At 43.0% G+C, this 18,957-nt stretch overlaps 1 long non-coding RNA gene across 2 annotated transcripts in view; it reads right to left on the bottom strand.

The window, feature by feature from the left end:
- The window catches only part of LOC115295636, a 33,080-nt gene extending 15,166 nt beyond the window's left edge, over positions 1 to 17,914 (bottom strand). The window contains exons 1-2 of one of the 2 annotated variants that reach the window (XR_003910506.1): positions 17,865 to 17,914; positions 17,112 to 17,271 (exon numbers count right to left, since the gene is read on the bottom strand). This is a non-coding gene — a long non-coding RNA (uncharacterized LOC115295636). Of the gene's footprint in view, positions 1 to 17,111; positions 17,353 to 17,864 lie in introns of those variants that run through there. The other variant, XR_003910505.1, reaches the window with a different exon arrangement.
- Positions 17,915 to 18,957: the final 1,043 nt, after the last annotated feature.

Genomic DNA, 18,957 nt, shown 5'->3' with positions numbered 1-18,957 from the left:
AGTTTTGTGACTGCTAGAGTACTTAATCTGAACATCAACAAATCTGCAGAGTATCTCCTTTATAGGATTGTTCAGCACCAACAAATATTTATCAAAGACCTACTGTGTGCCAAACATTGTGTTAGGCCCTATAGATCTGACAAAAGATAATGCAAATATGGTTGGTCCCTGCCTTTTGCACATTACATTGTGACGAGGATCATATCACCAGTAGGGACTTATCTAAGGTAACTGCATCGTGGCACTTAGCACATGTTACTTATTTTCTCCCATTCTTTCCCTCCTGTCTCTTCCTCCTTAAAAATATAAATTGTAGGGCCAGGTCAAGATTCCCCTTGGCAATGTGGATTTCTAGAAATAAATAAGAGATTCATTTATACTTTACATTTTATCTGCCTTTACTTAGCACTTAGCTATTTGCCAGGTTGTGCTAAGCTTGAGGGATCTATAATAGATATTGTCATTTTTCTGGCCACCATTATCTGATCCACCTTCCTTATTTGAGGCATTCCCCCACCTGCTCTAAACAGGCTGAACACATCAGCCATTCACCTGAGGCTTAGCCAATCAGATGCTTGCATCTTAGTGTGCAAAGAGGCCTCAGAGGAAATAGGAAGGAAGTAGGGAGAGAGGATAATCCACCAAGGGGGAGGGCTATGGCAGATACTGTAACATCCTCTAGTTTCCAGCAACAGTTGGCAGTGCCAGTGGGAAAGCAGTTGGCGGTATGGCTTTGAATGTGGCCATGGCTGCTTTTCACACCTATTATTTCAAGCTCAACCCTCTGATCTTCCTACTGGTTCAGTGAACTACCCAATCCCTTTCAGCAAAATTCTTGTGTGCTTAAATCAACACAGATAGGTTTTGTTCATGCAGCGAAGACCCCAAATTGACCCAAGAGGAAAAACAAATAAGAGTCTGACCTCTATCTCTTAGGAGTTCTGTATACAAATGATTTCAATACAGTCCATGAAATGGAAGAAAGATAGGACACCTTGAGGGCATCTACTATACTAGACAGTGAGAATCAGTAATGAACACACAGCTTTGCTGACCACAAGGAATTTAGTCTATTGGGAGAGACAGATTCATCAACATATAATGGTATGTGCACAGGGCATGGTGGAAGCACCAAGGGGGCATACAGACCAGATGAGGACTGGTGGGAATGCCAAATAAAGAAGGCTTTGGTGAAGAGGATGCCATATATGCCATATATATATATATATATATATATATATATACATATATATATGTATATATATATATAATATTTTCACTATATGTATTTTTTTCTTTTGAGAGAGAGCGTGCATGTGTGCATGCACGCAAGCTGGGGAAAGGGGCAGAGGGAAAGAGAGATAAAATCTTCAGCAGTCTCCACACTTTAGCATGGAGCCCAACATGGGGCCTGATCCCATGACCTTGGGATTATGACCTGAACCAAAATCAAGAGTCAGACGCTCAACCAACTGAGCCATCCAGACACCCCTAAGGATGCCATATTTGAGCCAAGTTCTCAAAGAAGAGTAAAAGGAAGTCAGACAAAGGTGGAGGAGCTTGGGAGAAAAGAAGACAGTCCCTTGTGCAGAAGCAAAGGCCCAGAAGAGAGATTCAACACAGGATGTATGCAATTACACAGTTCGATGTTGCTAGAGTCACCGTATTCCTGGTGAAGAATAAGAAAGTTTTTGTGGCTACAGGACTGATGTGAAGTAAGAGTTGGGAATAGCTGCCTAGAAGAACAGAAGACAGTGTGGACCAGAGATAATGAAAAATGTTCGGGGGTACAGAGGGCCCAGAGGGGCTGGACACCATGATATTTTCATAGAACCAGCCCACATGCTCATCAGATGTTCTACAGAACATACTGGTGTATAGGAGTAAAGGATATTGGTCCAGAATTAGAGTCTTGTTGTGAAAATGAATGCATATATCTGAATTTAGAACACCTGATCTTGGACTGGGTTTACTCAGGTATATCTAGGCACACATTTGCAACCTGCCTTTGGTTCAATGAGGGAGAAGATACAGAACAGGGGAAAAGAGGAGGGCAGGATTTAGTCTTGACTGAAATCTGTGATATACAGCCCAAATCTATTTCATGCCCTAATGTAAGGGTTTTGAATAAGTTTTGAATATAAAAAGAAAATTATGATTATAAAATAAATTTTAAAAAATCATCTCAATTCACTGACCATGGGGATCAAAATGTTCATCACATTTTTATAGTATATTGACACAGCATTCATTTCCCCAAAGAGGAAAATGTATAATCACTTTTCAGACATTTTAAGGAAAAAGTTTGAAATAATTATACAAACAATTTACAAAGAGCTTTCAATGTATAAAGCACTTACTTAATCTTTATAAAAGCCCTCTGAGGTAGGCATGATTATTTAGTCATTTTATAAATGGAGCAACCGAAGGGCAGATAACTTACTTGACTTGCCCAAGGTCCTATGCGTGGCAGGTAGGAAAGCTAAGGTCTGGGCCCAGATGGTCCGCTCCAGAAGGGGTGCCCTCATCCACACACTCCTCTACCTCTCCTTGGAAATGCCACCTCTTCATTATTATGAGCTGAACTGTGTTCCCTTCAAATTCATATGTAGAATCCCTACCTCTATGCCTCAGAAGATGATTATATTTGGAGAAAGGGCCTTTAAAGGTGTGATTATGCTAAAATGAGTCCATTTGGGTGGGCCCTAACCCAGTCTGACCATTGTCCTTAGAAAAGGAGGAAATTTTAGGGCACCTGGGTGGCTGAGTTGGTTAAGCGTCTGACTTCTGCTCAGGTCATGATCTCACAGTTTATGGGTTGAAGCCCTGGGTGGGGCTCTGTGCTGACAGCTGGGCACCTGGAACCTGCTTCAGATTGTTTTCTCTCTGCCCCTCCTTTGCTCATGCTCTTTTTTTTTTCTCAAAAATAAACACACACACACACACACACACACACACACACACACACGTCTTTAAAGGAGGAACTTTTGACACAGACATGTACAGAGAGAAGCTGGTATGAAGATGCAGGGAGAGATGACCATCTATCAGTCAAGGAGACAGACCTCAGAAGACACCCGCCCTGCCAACACCTTGATCTTGAACATCTAGCCTTCAGAACTCCCAAGAAAATAAAGTTCTATTGTTTAAGCCATTAAATCTGTGGTATTTCTTTACAGCAGCCCGAGCAGATGATACCCTCATTGACCATCACTTAAGAAGGAGCAGAAGGAAGAGGCAAAATAGAAATAAATCTTTTAAGTTAACTACTCTCCTTATTCAAAATATGAAATATGCACATTTCATTAGTTAAGCGAAGCTTAATTGGTTCATGTTTTAAACAAATTAATCTGGAATTCACTTTTATAATGGGAGTAAAATAAAGCCAGAACAGTCTTCATTGATATTGAAGTAGTAACATAGACAGGAAAGGGCAGCTTAATCAAGGCCAAAGTATGTTTGTTAATGAGCTGTCATCCTCTTCAGTGAGCCTACCAAGGGATGCCATAAACAATTAGGGAGCATGGATTTATTGACAGAAAGATGAGGTAAGCTGAGCACTAAGTGCACTGTGTTTCCTCAGAGGGCACAGGTCTTTCATTAATAATGAGTACTGTCCTTCCTCATGTCTTCTGAGTTTCCCACTACAATGGAACTACTGGTGTGAAACATGAGGCCTTCTAGTAGTTGGAGACAATTGAGAATTCTTAGAAGTGCAATAGCGTCATATTCCAGGGGAAAAGTAATTTCCAGCGTATTTGTTTTTCCTCGAATGAATTTTAACCCACATGTACCAACTACCTGCAAGGTGGTTCTGGAGCCTTCATTGTGTTCAGGATTCTGGAAGTACTCATAGCAGAGGCCCCTTTATTTATTTATTTTTGATTTTTTAAAATATTTTATTTATTTTTGAGACAGAGAGAGACAGAGCATGAGCAGGCAGGGGCAGAGAGAGAGGGAGACACAGAATCAGAAACAAACTCCAGGCTCTGAGCTGTCAGCACAGAGCCCGACGCAGGGCTCAAACCCACAAACGTGAGATCATGATCTGGGCCAAAGTCGGAGGCTTAACTGACTAAGCCACCCAGGCGCCCCAGCAGAGGCCCCTTTAGATGTCTGTTTTCTAAGAAATAAATTAGCAAGTGTCCCAGACACAAGTCTGAATGGTTTCAAGAGTGAAAGCCTTAATATAGATTTGAAAACAACTCCAACGTTGACCAGTTTGTCACATTTTCATTTCCTGGTCCATGCTTTACAGTCATGTGTTTTCTGTTTGAAAAGGTTTTTAAAAGTTTAAAAGCAGTGTAATTAAATGTTTCGTTTTTACAGAAATTGTTGTCTCATTTCTGTCTACACCAGAGAGGTCTAGTTCTCCCTTTACCAACTTTCTTTTTTTTTTTTTTTTAATGTTTATTTATTTTTGAGAGAGGGACAGAGTGCAAGTGGGGAAGAGGCAGAGAGAGAGAGAGGGAGACACAGGTTCTGAAACAGGCTCCAGGCTCTGAGCGGTCAGCACAGAGCCCAATGCAGGGCTTGAACCGACGAACCATGAGATCATGACCTGAGCTGAACTCGGACACTTAACTGACTGAGCCACCCAGGTGCTGCCCAATTTATTTCTTACTAGCCAGAAGGGGATCAACATTCTGTGTAGACTAACATAGGATTGACATTGTGTATTTCCCTAGAAAACTCCATCACCGGTAGGGGAAATGGTCAAGAACAATTTCTCTTTTGTCCTCAAATGTCACTGAGTTTTTAAAATAAAATCAACTGAAGTGCCTGCATGAAAAACTTCCAGATTCAGAGTTGGGGGAAGGAAGAATTTTACCATATTTGGAGACAATATAATACAGTGGCTGACATATAATCCACCTTAGAATAAATGAACGGGAAGAAAAGGAGAGGAAAGTGTAGGGGAAATGGCAAAAACAGAGGAGAGATGTAGAGACAGATTGTTTAAAGGAGAAGTAATACAGAAAGAAAAGCAGAGAAAGATGTTCCCAGGCCCAGAAACATGTGGACAGAGATACATATATTAGAAGGAAATACACAGAGTCATACGGGGGTCACATACCCCAACTTTCATGACACCCTATACCTCATCTATAGCATACTATTGCTTTAAAAGCTGTGCCACATTTTTCACACAAAATCAAAACTAAGAATGCAAATTAAAAACATAAATAAGAATAAACCTTGTTCCACAAGCTAAAGTAAAAGAATATTGAAGGCCAAATCTGGATTTCTCATTTCTACATGTATGTGTGTGCGCACATACACACACACACACACCCTTGATGTTTTTGAATAATGAGAGACTCTCTTGTTCTGCTGATCAAACCACGGGATGGCTCTGCAAAGCCAGTCAGAATGGGATGTGCAGTAATAATGATTCACACCAACCCCCAAATATGCGAGCAGCTGGCTGGGCTGACACGGCCGCAAACTGTCGTTGCTTTGACTATATGTAGAAGTGGCCAAGGTCTGTTTTAAAAAGGTTTAAATCTGCACTCGTTCTTGATTTTCTCTTCTTTCCTTTTAGAAACCTGCCCTGGGTGCGCCCTCCTGGCCAGGCCTGCTCCCCTCCTGTGGTCTCCCCACGTCTCTATGACACTCCCGCACTGTTCTAGAGGCCGTGCTTCGTGGCCTGAATAGAATGGAAACAGTTGAGTAAGAAGAAACATCCAAAGAGCGAGACGGCTCTTCCAATTTCTTGCCCTTGCCTGGTCTTCTTGATTAACCTCAGAGATTTGGATCAATCTTGCAATTCCCATGTGCCATACTTGTCATTCTCTACCTGTTGGAAGGCTCTCCCTAGTCCTCTTCTAAGAATTATAGCATAGTGGTCTCTCGATAGTACATTGGTCCTTTTGTATTTCTGTCTCTCTAAACGGCATACTGTGTAACTTTCACCAGCTCTGACCACGGCTTAAATTAACAGTAAACCCTTGAACCCTGATACATTTTAAAGTGTGTTTACCTTGGAATGACTCTGAAAGCAGCCACAAATAAAAAATCTGCTGGGAAAATACAGTAGTATTGCAATGGGTGGTTGATAGTGAACTTGGCAAACACACTTTTGTTTTCAAATCCTCCAACCCCAGGACATCCCCAGAGCTGAGGAACTTGGTGAATTCTGGGAAAATAAAAGGACTTGACAATGTATGTGTTGGTGGCTCCTTTAGTGGATGCCCCACCACCTACTCATACACCACAGGGAATTTCACAGCCAGTGTTATATGTGGCAGAGGTGCCAGGCAGCTGAAGTGGAAGTCAGTTGTAGATTTTTCCATTCTTTCAGTCAGCTTTCTTTCAAAGGCTTGTCTCCTTACAAGGATCATCGAAATGCCTTTCCTTTAAAATTAACACCACAAGGAATGGAAGTCTCATTTCCTGGAAATACAGGGCTGGATGGCAGCCATCCCTCAAATGAGCCCCTATGGAGAAGACTTGGAGACGTGAGCTCCCAACTCAGGTTTCCGGTGGATGCGTATTAAATCCCACAGACTGGAAGCTGAGGTCATGGATTACTTTCTCATTGCTGTCAAGGGTCAGCTCAGCTTATACTTCCTGTCATTATTGTCTTAGATCATGCATGACTTAATCCTTCTTAGCCCATTTCTTTACACACAGATTTCTAATCAGCTCTGAAAAATACTATTAATATCTCTGTACATTCAAGAAGAGATGTTAATGGGATAAGGGCTGAGGAGCTGCTGTGGGTTGGCAACAGTAGGAATCAAATAAAATAGGACAGCAAATCAGGAAATAGAGTAATGGGAGTCATCTGAGGAGAGGAAATTAAGCAGATTGGTCAACATCCCTGCTAAAATGTTTCTTGCTTTGCTCTGAAACTTCATTTGCACAACTGAGCTAGCAGGGGTTGTGATGGGAGGAACAGGAGTTTGCTATCACATAAATACAGGTAGGAACCCTGCCTCTATCTCTAGGCTCTGTGAGATCAGACAAGTTTCTTAACCCTTCTCAGTCTCTTGTCAGGGATAATTCCAAAACTGTGGAAAGAAACAAAGTGGCTCAGTCAGTTAAGGTCGGCTTGTGATCTCACGGTTTGTGAGTTCGAGCCCTAGGTCAGGCTCTGTGCTGACAGTTCAGAGCCTCGAGCCTGTTTGAGATTCTGTGTCTCCCTCTGTCTCTGCCCCTCCCTTGTCTACACTCTGCCTCTCTCAATAAACAAACAAACAATTTTAAAAAAGAATCAAAGATCAGGTATTGAAGAGCAGTTGCTATAGAGAGGCATTTAGTACCCAGTGAAATGATTAGTGAAATAATAGTAACTGTGTGCCAAATAATGCACTGGCCTAATGCTCACTTTGATGGGGCCAAGGAAGAAGTAGGGATAATGAGGAAACTAGCAGGAATCCGGAGAGAGCAACATCAAACTCATGTCAGCCACTTAATTTGCCTTTGTTGTCCTTACCACACCTTCACCATCCTTTCCCTTAACTTCAAGTCAAATGATGACCCAAGAGATGAGAAGCAAAATAATGTTAGAAATTGTGAAGTGTTTGGAAATTTTACTCTGCTTTCAAGCTAACAAATCAGCCAATCACAGCTTTACTAAAGCCAGAAGAAGACACGAAACTCCTCGTCAGAGACAAAGGACTTTATTACAGCACAGCAGGTGTTACGCCCAGATTTTTAATATCGTGCCCCAAAACCAGACACCACCAGGGAGACCGAGTCACACATGCAAAAGCAAAGGACTTTATTATTACAGGCTTATAAACTCGGGCTCACAGCCTTCACCAACGCAGTGGATCCATGTGGAGAGCCCCGAACAAAGGTGGGGTAGGGCCTTTAAGGGTTTGGGAAGGGCGAGTTACAGGAAATTGTGACATAGGTACCGTGACCCAATCACCATCCCCTATCAATACTGGCAGTAACTTTAACCATACATTGATACTTTTGGTGGGAGCCAATCACAACATTTAGAGTATTGACCAACTACAGAGTAGGCCCAGGACCATCACGCAGGGCGTGACTAGCCTCAAGCAATAGGAGCAATAGGTGATTATCTATAGCTTCTATCTTTAGGCCTGCCCTTAGAAATGTTAGAGGTGTTAGCTGGCCTTTTCTGATTGGGTGTTACAAGGGTGGTCCCTCCTGCCTTGGGCAATGTGTGCCCTTCTATTGTCTAATGATTCTGAGAAGCTGACACCTAGGCCTCTAAGGTCAGAGGGGAAACTTGAAGCCTGTTATGGAGTCAGTTTGATTCAGACCTGCGTCCTTACACAGACAGCATGAACTCCAGGTCCTCATAGGTTCCCCTGAACCCCAAGTCCCATGGGGGTGATGCACAGATGGGCCCAGGTGGATGCTGTGCACACAGTGGGTTTATGCCATAGCTGAGGAACTATGCTTTTAGGAAACCCCAAATCTTATAGTGTGTTGCTAGTGAGACAGGGAAACTGAAGGACTCCATAAACATCTGCCTTTTGCTCCTTTTCCTACTTTGATTCTTGCTAGGACCTGCACCCCACCCCACTTTACACATGCCTCAGAATGCAAACAGTGTATGTCTTCTATAAGGGACAAAGAGTTAATGATTTCTTTAGATAACGTGTAAGGAAGGTCCAGGTGAGAATGACCAGACAGAGCTATTATATGCATATTCCAGACCACCAGCACTAGACATCTCAGAGCCAAGACCCCCTAGCTCCAAGGAATAACCCTTGGGCCCTTGTCTCTATTCTAACTGGTTCTTGGATGCCTAAGACCATGCACCAGACCATAATCCTCCAATAAAAATCTCCAGATCATAAACAAAGACAAGACTCATGCTGCTTTCCTTTCCAAGTCTCCCAGATGCTCCATCTGTATCTGCTCTCTATCTTCAGTAAACTCTGCTCCCACTTGCTGCTGGCTCATGTTTGATTTCTATCTTGCAGGAGGCCAAGGACCCTCTTGGCTGGTTCTGCCGGATCTCTTCTGGGTCTTTGGATCCAGCCTGCCAGTATCATTAGTAAACGTACCCAACCTTTCTCTCAGAGAGACATTATCTTTATTATCCTTGTCAGGAAACATATCTGTCCTCTGTCCCAGAGACTGACCCAGTCTCTATCTTTCAAGACTCTTTTTGTATATAAATATCCTTGAAAAGACAGTCTGGAACAGGAGCTGTCACAAGACATATAGAAACACCACAGGGAATTGTTCCCCACCTCCAACAAGTAAGGCACAGCCAAAGGCAGAAGCCAAAAGACACTGTGATTAGGTGAGATGTCTTAAAATATTTATTTACTTACTTCATCAATAGAATTGATAACCTCACATGGAATCTTAAATAACGTAGCTCCCGTAGTTGCCTGGTGCTATAGGGAAAGACTCCATTATGTGCTGGCTTGGAAGCCACCATGTGCGCATCGTAGCACCTTGGCTGTGCTGAATGGAACAAGGCACCTCCTGCCCCTGTTGCCACTGAAGAGCCTACAGTGATGTTTTTCCTCATGCAATTTCCAATCAGCGTCAAATGGAATTTTAGCCCATTGAAAGAAAATGCATTAGGGTTGTTTTGTTTTGTTTTGTTTATCTAAGGAAAAAGAAAGAAAGAAGCAGCTTTGTTCCTTTCTAACTTTCTTTGGGCTTTATGAGATTTAAAATGGTTCGGGGAAAAGAATTCTTTTAGAGGCCACTTGGAAGGTTTTGGAATCCTGAGATTTATCTGGTTCAATCTTCTTATTAATGTGCCATTGTGAGGCAGATATGGTTCTCCCAATGACTTGAGAACTCAGAGCACAAACCACCAAAGAGCTTCTAGTGTTTCAGATCCACCATGGAGTATGCCCTTAGAGTCCTAAAGGCAGAACCATCTCGAGGACCTTGCCCTCTTGTTTGGAAGGACAGTTCTGCTCCGGTGTCAGACCGCACAGGAATCTGTATCCAAGTTTTGGTTCAGTCAGTGACAAAAAGAAGTAATTGTCATGCTAAGGAATTCAGGGACCGTCTTATCTGAGAGTTTAATGACAGAGTAGCCAGGTGTCAGTGGGGTAAGGGAGTAGGTGATTCAGGCAATGTTTCCTGTCTCTGCTTCTAACACATGCCCCATAGTTGGCAAAGCCCAAAATCTGGTTATAAGTCTTCCTTCTCCCTTGCTTTCCAAATCCAATCAGTCACAAAGTGCTGCTGATATTCCTAAATATATATAATATATATATTTATATAAACATACATATTTATATATAATCTACCTGAAATTTTTCATTTTTATTGTTGCATCCTGTGAGGGTGAAATCTAATTGAATTTTTCTCAAGTTCCAAGAAAAGTTGGCAATGTACCCATATGACTCCCACTCCCTTCCACAGCACACTCAACACCCACGCACTTGTACACCACACACCCACGCACACACCCGTGCCCATGCACACCACACACCCGCGCACACACCCATGCACACACCCGCGCGCACACACACAAAGGAGAGACAATACGTCCTTTCATTCCATGCACCTTCTTTCCAGTTGCCCAGAACTCAGTTTTTCTCAATCATCTCGAGATGTTATCCTAGAGGACCCCCTTAAGGGTAGGTTTTCAGCACGGAAGAGGGGCTTGGCTTGTGCCATGAAATGGGGTGTTGGTAGCCCTCCCCCTGCCTGTCGCAAGCCTAGCAGTGCAAACCCAGTGAGCGTCCACCCCAGATTCAGGGGTCCTAACCTCTCTCTCCGGCCTGAGACCAGCCCATCCTCCTCTCAGTGGGCGCGAGCTGTGCGAGCTGAACTAAGGGGCAAAATCTACATCCAAACTACGGATGCAAAACATGCATATGAAATCCACTAATATTTGACTCTTGGGAAATATACTCCCAAAGATTACCTCCACCATAGTTCTTGGTAGCTGAGCAAATCACTAGAATGCAAACTTGGAATCAAACTTTCTTATTAGAATCCTGGGGTCCTGTTATTGTATTAAAATACAAATACTATGTACTTTTAATCTTTAACATTTTATGTAAATCGCATTTTCTCAGTTATCAGACATGACTCGTGTATATGGGAAATAAATTTCAGTCTTCTATTTTTAAAAAAAAATCCCTTTACTTTAGAGGAACTTTAAAGCAAGTCCTCCTCCCCCAGCACGCCCATTCCCAAGGAAGGAGAATTGGCCTCTGTGATTTCACAGGGAGTCTGCCAGCAAGAGCTGCCCGAGAATGGACAATGGAGTTCTCTGTATCCCTGCAGAGAAGGAGAACCGAAATGCTGACATTTCAGTGATTATATTTGGGATCTACAGTTGCCCTGGGGCATCCCAAAGAACACTTAATAGATGAGTCTTCGCTTATTTTCAGAGCTTAAATTAGCTTTCAAATATCTAAAAGGCTAGAGATTATATCACTTAGAGAGGGAAACCTAGTTTCCTTCTCCGTTCCCATCAAGCACTGGTGTGTGTGTGTGTGTGTGTGTGTGTGTGTGTGTGTGTGTGTGGTTTTGCATTTTTTTGCATAGATTTTGCAGTGCTGGGAGCTGCAAATAGCTACAGGAATTATGTCCTATACATAAGTTAAGTAAACATTAGGGCAGTTGTTTCAAATATTCTGTTCTTTCTTCAGGACCTGTCATGGTTTTTTATTGAGCAAATATATTTACTTAAATATTTTAGTATCAGTACTCAGCACAATACCTCACACAGAATACTGAATAAATGATTCAGTTTATGGTCTTATCCACTCCGGAATTCTACTAATAAATATGGATACACACTCGGTAATATTCCTTAAGTCTCCTTTGATAAAACAAATTCCAGGAGCGCCTGTATTGCTTCACACACAGGCTTGCAGGGATCTCGCTCGTCACAGAAATGAGCCATATGGTCGCTGCCCTAAGGTCCCACGTTACCCAAATGTCACTGCTTTGCACATTCACAGCAGATTGTTTCCTTACCAACCGCAAGAAGCTGTATCTTAAATAACTGAAGTAAAACTATATTTGTCAAATATCAAGAACAAAGTTGATCTTGCAAGTCAGTAGTCTTGTTTGTCAGCGACTTGATTTCCTGAATATTCAGAATTCAATACCCTGGCTTTAGGTTTCTGGTTCATTTGCACAAACTAATAATGCTTCACAAAGCTCAGACAGCTTGAGCTGTCTTCACACTGTGAGTTCACCAGAATGCAGAATTACAAAAGTGAGTTTGTCAACCCTTTTAAAAATGTGTGCACACCCCTGACGTCCCGGCCAGAGGACTGGGACAGACCCAGCGGTGTTGGGGTTGTTTCTACCGCTGCCACACCGCAGCTCCGGTGTGTTAACCCGCCAGCTATTTTCAGCTGCAACTGAAGTGCTGCCGAGGCCCTCAGGCTGGCTCATTGTGCTGCAGGTCAGTTTAATTAGACTAATGCCAGGTCCCAGTCTGAGCCAGCTTCACTCTGACTTGTGTTTTGAACTGCGGAATAGAATAACAGTATGAATTGCATGATGGTTGTTCAGCTGAAATAGAAAGGAAGAACTTTTCTTTTTAATTTTTGTGTATATATCTGGGAGAAAAATTAAGACGATGAGGACCTGCACCTCAGGTACCAGTTCCTTGGGCAAACTGAGGGACCAGGAGATCAGGATAGAAGATGTTCAGAGCATAAGAAGACCATGCTGTGGGCGGGGACATGGCTCCCCCTGGGGTACCAGCGGCAGAGATGGAGGGTTCAGGCTGCCTCCTGTGCCTTCCTATGACCGACCGGCATCACAATGAGGGCTGGGATTCATGGCTACAAGAGACAACATCTAGAACTCTTAGAAAGAATTTGTGAATTGAGGAAGGCACCGAAGCCCTTCATGAATCGGTGGTTTAAATCCCATGAGACTTGAGTTGGTGGAAACTGTTGTCAGGAAACAAAACCCCAGTGTCCTCAGCCCGATCTTTTTCTGTGGAGTCACCTTCAGCAGGCACACACCTGCAATCAGGAACAAATTAGTTCTGATCTTGTAGCTCTCAAGAGACATCCAAAAAGAAAATACAGTTTATAACCTCGTCTCATTAAAAACCTCCATTTTCCTTCTTCCAGGGCTTCCATGCGGTCCACCCTGTAGTTTACTCACTCTAGCCTCCTGATCCCTGCTTTCCATTCTCAGCCTTCCTTTCAGTGGGCTCCTTACACGAATTGCTCTGATCTGAAATATAGGTGCAAGTTTGGATGAGGATGGGGTGTAGCGGTGCAGAATCCTGAGCCACCAGTTTCCTCTAGGGGTCAGGTAAGGGGAGGCTATGAGTACTTAGACATTCGGAAGTTCTGTCTCCATACATTACTGACGGACCCCAACTGATGGGCTAAAGAGACCTGGGGAATCTTCAGTTCCAGAAATCGTGAAAGCAAACTTTGTGTTCAGTTTTCCAGCTTCCCTTTTCTGCAGAGTTTCCCCAGCATTCCATTGTTCATATATTTGACAAACACTTATGGAATGCCTCCCTTTTGCTAGTAGTTGAGAAAGAAAAAAATTGTCTAGAGAAGGAGACTGAGAAGTAAAAAAGAATTACATTGATATAATAAACACTATAATGAAGCTATAAAAGTATAATATAAAAACAATGACTGGTTTTTGCACGCCCCCTTCCCAATAGTCAATGGCATAAACAAGAAAGAAGTTCATTTCTCTCCCACACAATGGTCCCAGTGTGAGAATTCAAGGGATGCTAGGAGGCTCAATGTGACAGGGACCAAAGACTTCTTCTCTTTGGAGCCCCTTCATCCGCAGGTGTCCTCCTGGTCTGCGTATTCACAGATGGCTGATCACCACTGCATATGCTGGCCCCACATCCTGACTAGGGGAAGAGAAAGTGTTTCCTTTAAGGAGCCGACCTGGAACTTTGATTCTGCTTATATACTATGAGCAAGTGTGCCAGCAAAAGCTTGGGTTTTGTATTTACTAAATGAAGAAGGGAAGGTTGAGGAGGACAACTTGTGGTCTCTGCCACAGTTGATAACCAACTCACTATTTCCTGAGACTGTGTTGGCAAAGCAAAACACTTTGTTCTCAGGAGCAATGGCTTCCAGCCACAGTTTCCTTACTCCCTGAACATGACCACAACATGTGGCCAAAATCTGGAAAAGCCATGAGGTAAAGGAAACTGGAAGACAAATACTTCTGGTTTAGGGAAGCATAAAATATTTACCCAATAGGTCAAGGCTCTAAGCTAAGGAGGCTGGGGAACTGTTTGAAATGTTGACATCATATCTTTCATTTATTTTTCCTTTTTTGAATGATCTATATCCATCCTTTGCCCACTTTTCTCTGGTTTGTGTCTGTTATATTAAAGATAGTAAACCTATTTGGTATGTATGATAAAATGTTATTTCCTACTATATCATGTGTGTCTTTCCTTCTCTTTCTCTTTCTCCCTTTTTCTCTTTGTTTCTTTCTTTCCTTGACTACCTGACTTCTAACCAAATCCATCTATCATCTATTTAGAGTTTCTAGTTTGGGTGTTATTCCTACAAAGTTTCTTTCTAGCCAACTCTACAGAGATTTTCTCCTAAATTTGCTTTCTGTACTTAAAAAAAAATTTTTTTTAATGTTTATTTATTCTTGAGAGAGAGAGAGAGAGAAAGAGAATCTGAAGTGGGCTCCAGGCTCTGAGCTGTCAGCACAGAGCCTGATGCAGGGCTCGAATCCACAAACTGTGAAATCATGACCTAAGCCAAAGTCGGACACTTAACACTTAACTGAGCCACTCAGATGCCTACTTCCTATACTTTTATAAACTCTCACTCTTTCAAATTTTCTAGTAAATAATGTTTTAAAAAAAATACATGCTCTGTCTAACCCACTCCTTAGTGTCATATGATTCCCCAACTACCTGCATTACCTCATACTGTGAAACATTATGAAGAAAATACAGTTTTTACATTCCAAAAACATTTTGATGCAGCTGCATCGAGGTGGCTGCTTTAATCGTCTTCCCTCCACCAGAAATGCCCTCAGAACATCTATTAGAGTCGGTGGAAACCCTGCCTCCAGACTACAATAGGAGGCAGCATGCGGGGCGCCTGGGTGGCTCCGGCGGTTGAGCGTTGGACTTCGGCTCAGGTCATGATCTCACGCTTCGTGGGGTCAAGCCCCGCGTCAGGCTCTGTGCTGACAGCTCAGAGCCTGGAGCCTGCTTCGGATTCTGTGTCTCCCTCTCTCACTGACCCTCCCCTGCTCGCGTTGTCTCTCTCTGTCTCTCAAAAATAAATAAAAAACATTTAAAATTTAAAAAAAAAAAGGAGGCAGTGTGCTTTCCACCGCTTGCATGCTAACCTCAGGTAACCTTCCTGGGCATGAGCTATGGACCATTCAAAGTGGACAAAATAAAGTTCTATACAGCAGCACCCATCTTAGGCATTTTTCTTGCTCACCCCTACCTTGACAGACTTCCTGGTTCTGATCCGGATTTACACAGGTTATTCGCTCTGTTTTTCTGTTCAGTTGCTTTTTTGAAAAACAACTTTATTGAGATATAACTTGCATACCATAAAATCCACCCATGTTAAATGCACACTGCAATGATTTTTAGTAAATTTGCCAAGTTGTACAAGTTTTGTGTAATCCAGTTTAGAACATTTTCATCACCCCAGGAAGATCCTTCAGGACCATTTATAGTTAATCCCCATTCCCATCCCCAACCCCAGGCAGCCACCAGTCTATTTTCTATCTCCATAAAGTTGCCTTTTCTGGACACATCAGATAAATGGAATCATATACCCCTCTAGTTTTGACATTGCTTCTTATCGCCAATGAGAAATTCCAGACTCAACCTCAGCTCTGCAGAGACTGACCAGCCAGACTCAGGTTTGCACAGTAAATGACAGAGCTCGGACTCAAATCCAAGTCTTGTGATTCCAAATTCTTTCCACTCCCTCCTGCTTTCCTGATCTGAATGCATTTTCAATGTTGAATGGAAAATTTGGTGATGGCTATTTAGAAAGCCTCAAAGATCACTGGCCTTCTGGGTCAGGACACTGAGTTCTTGACTCTTCTCAGCCACCAGGGGGTGCCCCAAAGATGGATCTTTGAACTGGCTTTTGCTTGTCACAGCTGGACATCTTAAGAAAGAGAATGTCAATTGTGACCTGAGTGGGATTTTTCTGGGTGGGATTTTCCTTACAAAACGTTTCCTCTCTGGGTGATCGCAAACAGCAAGGAAGAATAAAAGCTAGAATGTTTGGTGCAGATTGGAATTTTCTTTTCAGGCTTCTCAGACCAAGATTCCTTTTTTTTTTTTTAATGTAGTAAGAAGGGGAAAATACAGACTTGATTCAGGAAGCTGATTCAGTTCTTAAGTTATGATGACCTAGCATAGCAGATATTGATTAATCATAATATTATGGGGATGTTGCTAATCTTTTGCATTAAAAATTTTTTTAAATGTTTATTTACTTTTGAGAGTCAGAGACAGAATGTGAGCAGGGGAGGGGCAGAAAGAACGGGAGACACAGAATCCAAGGCAAGCTCCAGGCTCAGAGCTATCAGCACAGAGCCCGATGCAGGTCTCAAACTCATAAACCGTGAGATCATGACCTGAGCTGAAGTCTGATGCTTAACTGACTGAGCCACCCAAGCGCCCTAATCTTTTGCATTTTTATGTAACTAAATCAATCCTTTGAGGGAGGGGAAATGGAAGCATGTTTTTAGGTTGTTGCCTAAATCCAGTATCTGTGTAGCTAGAATTAACCAGATAATAATTCAGTATGAAAAGTGAATTTATCTTTTGAGAAATAATTTAATTGTGATAGTTCCCCAGCTATCTGAACTAAATGTGGCTGAGTGTGGTTGACAATTCGACTTTTTTTTTTTTGAGAGAGAGATATTGAGAGAGCAGGGGAATGGCAGACAGGGAGACAAAGAATCCAAAGCAGATTCCTGGCTCCGAGCTGTCAGCACAGCACCTGATACGGGGCTCGAACCCACGAACCATGAAATCATGACCCAAGCTGAAGTCAGATGCTTAACTGACTGAGCCACCCAGGTGCCCCGACAATTTTGACTTTACAAGTTTCTCAGCACTGTATTTTCCAGAATCCAGAGGGCATATGTGCCTCTTGACCTCCCTCAACTGAGCACCTTCTACAACCCCTTCCATTCTGGATGGATGGAGGGATGAACGGATGAGGGCTACTCACCAGCTAGGGTGGGAGCTCCTGGGAGCATCTTCAGGGAGACTTAATGATGAATTGCACTTAGCACCACGCCTGCTGGTTGTCAAAGTCCCTGGAACCAGATGCTTGGTGGTGCTGTGGCCCTGTCTCCTTCATCCTTCTGGCAGGACGGCCAGATGTCTGACTGTGGAACCAGCATAGGCCAGAGACACAAGACGTGGGTATCACAGCTGGCTCGTCCATGCCTCGCTGTGTTTCACTTTTCCTTTTTGTGTCTCATTTGTAAAATCTGTAAAATTAACCACCTTCTACCTTACTGGGTTGTCTCAAGGAATAAATGGTTAGGAAAGAATGCTAGACAGATGCAATGTATGACTGTCATCGCACGGGGCCTGTATGAGAGAGAGGAAAGAGCCCCAGGCAGAGAATCAAACACAGAAACAGAAGAAACTCAGAGGATCACAGGGTGAGGGCGAGAGCAGAGAACATTACAGCTCCACAGGCACAGTCCTTCTTGCAAAGGGCGCATCAAAACCGCTTTCCCCATCTTTACACTAAGCCACCCTTCTCTGAATAGTAGAAAATAATTCATCCCAGTTTCATGAGATGATTTTACTATTAATATCATTCAAACATCAGAACTTCAAGAACACTTTTATGCTTATCCAGGAGGATTAATTTGCTTTTAAAATATAAATGTCCCAACCAAATCTCAGGAGTGGATGGGTCCAGTTAAAATGTCACATTCACTGAAATGGGAGGTCTGAACGGACTCACCGGAAGCAGAAGCCACGCCTCTTATTCCCAGCCTGCACTTGATAACTAAGCCATCCGTGAGAACCCGCCTTAAGTGAGGGCATAGAAAGGATGACGCTTAGAATATCCAAAAATAGCAATCTTCGAACTTCTGTGCACCTAATTATATGCAATTAATTAATATGCTAATTAGAAAACAGCATTCTGCCCACCTCAGACGGGTCCCTGCTGCCTGTGGGAAGCACTTGCATTTTCATGACAAGGTTTCCATCTCCACATGGCAGGCCATTAGAACTTGGGCCACTTCATGCTCTCTGACTAGGAAGTATTTTGTCTATAAAATCTGATGAAATTATAATGTTGAAATAGCACTTTTTAAGAGTGGCAAAATATACATCAAATTTACCATTTTAACCATTTTGTAAAATGTTTATTCATTTTGGAGAGAGAGAGAGAGCAAGTGAAGAAAGGACAGAGAGAGGGAGGGGGACAGAGGATCCTAAGTGGGCCCCCCTACTGTCAGCACAGAGCCCAACTCAGGGCTCAAACTCATGAACTGTGAGATCATGACCTGAAATGAAGTCAGACACTAAACCGCCCAGCCACCCAGGTGTCCACCATTTCAATTGAAGGACCAAACTAACTCCATGACAGGCTTCAAATAAGCCTCACAAACTAGAAGGCCTAAGTTTCTGTTTCCCCAGGTGTGACTCAGCAGCAACAGAAAGAAAAACAACCCACCTATGGCCCAAGCGGATACCACACTAGCCCGAGCCAGTCATAAGGCACCTGTTATTCCCGCTATTTTAGTGAGCCCGCTTAGTTTTAAATTAGCCAATCACCCCCGCCATGCCCACCCTGCCTCTGTGCCGCCCAATCATCTTGTAATCCCTGCCCCTCACCCCACCCTTTCCCCCATCCCTCGCCCCAACTGTAATAAAAGCCCCCCTCGACTGATGATCGGGCTCTCAGCACAGATCCACTGCGTTGGTGAGATCTGGGAGACTGAGATTAAGCCTGAATAAACGTTGCTTTTGCATACGAGACTCAGACTCCCTGGTGGTCTTAGGGGAAACCGTGATCTGGGCATGTAATGTCCAGAATTCGGGAGTCT

The sequence above is a fragment of the Suricata suricatta genome, chromosome 7 (assembly GCF_006229205.1).
Source record: "Suricata suricatta isolate VVHF042 chromosome 7, meerkat_22Aug2017_6uvM2_HiC, whole genome shotgun sequence".
In the NCBI taxonomy this organism is placed as follows: Eukaryota; Metazoa; Chordata; class Mammalia; order Carnivora; family Herpestidae; genus Suricata; species Suricata suricatta.
The sequence above is the reverse complement of the archived record's forward strand: the minus strand, read 5'-3'. Positions and strand labels throughout refer to the sequence as shown.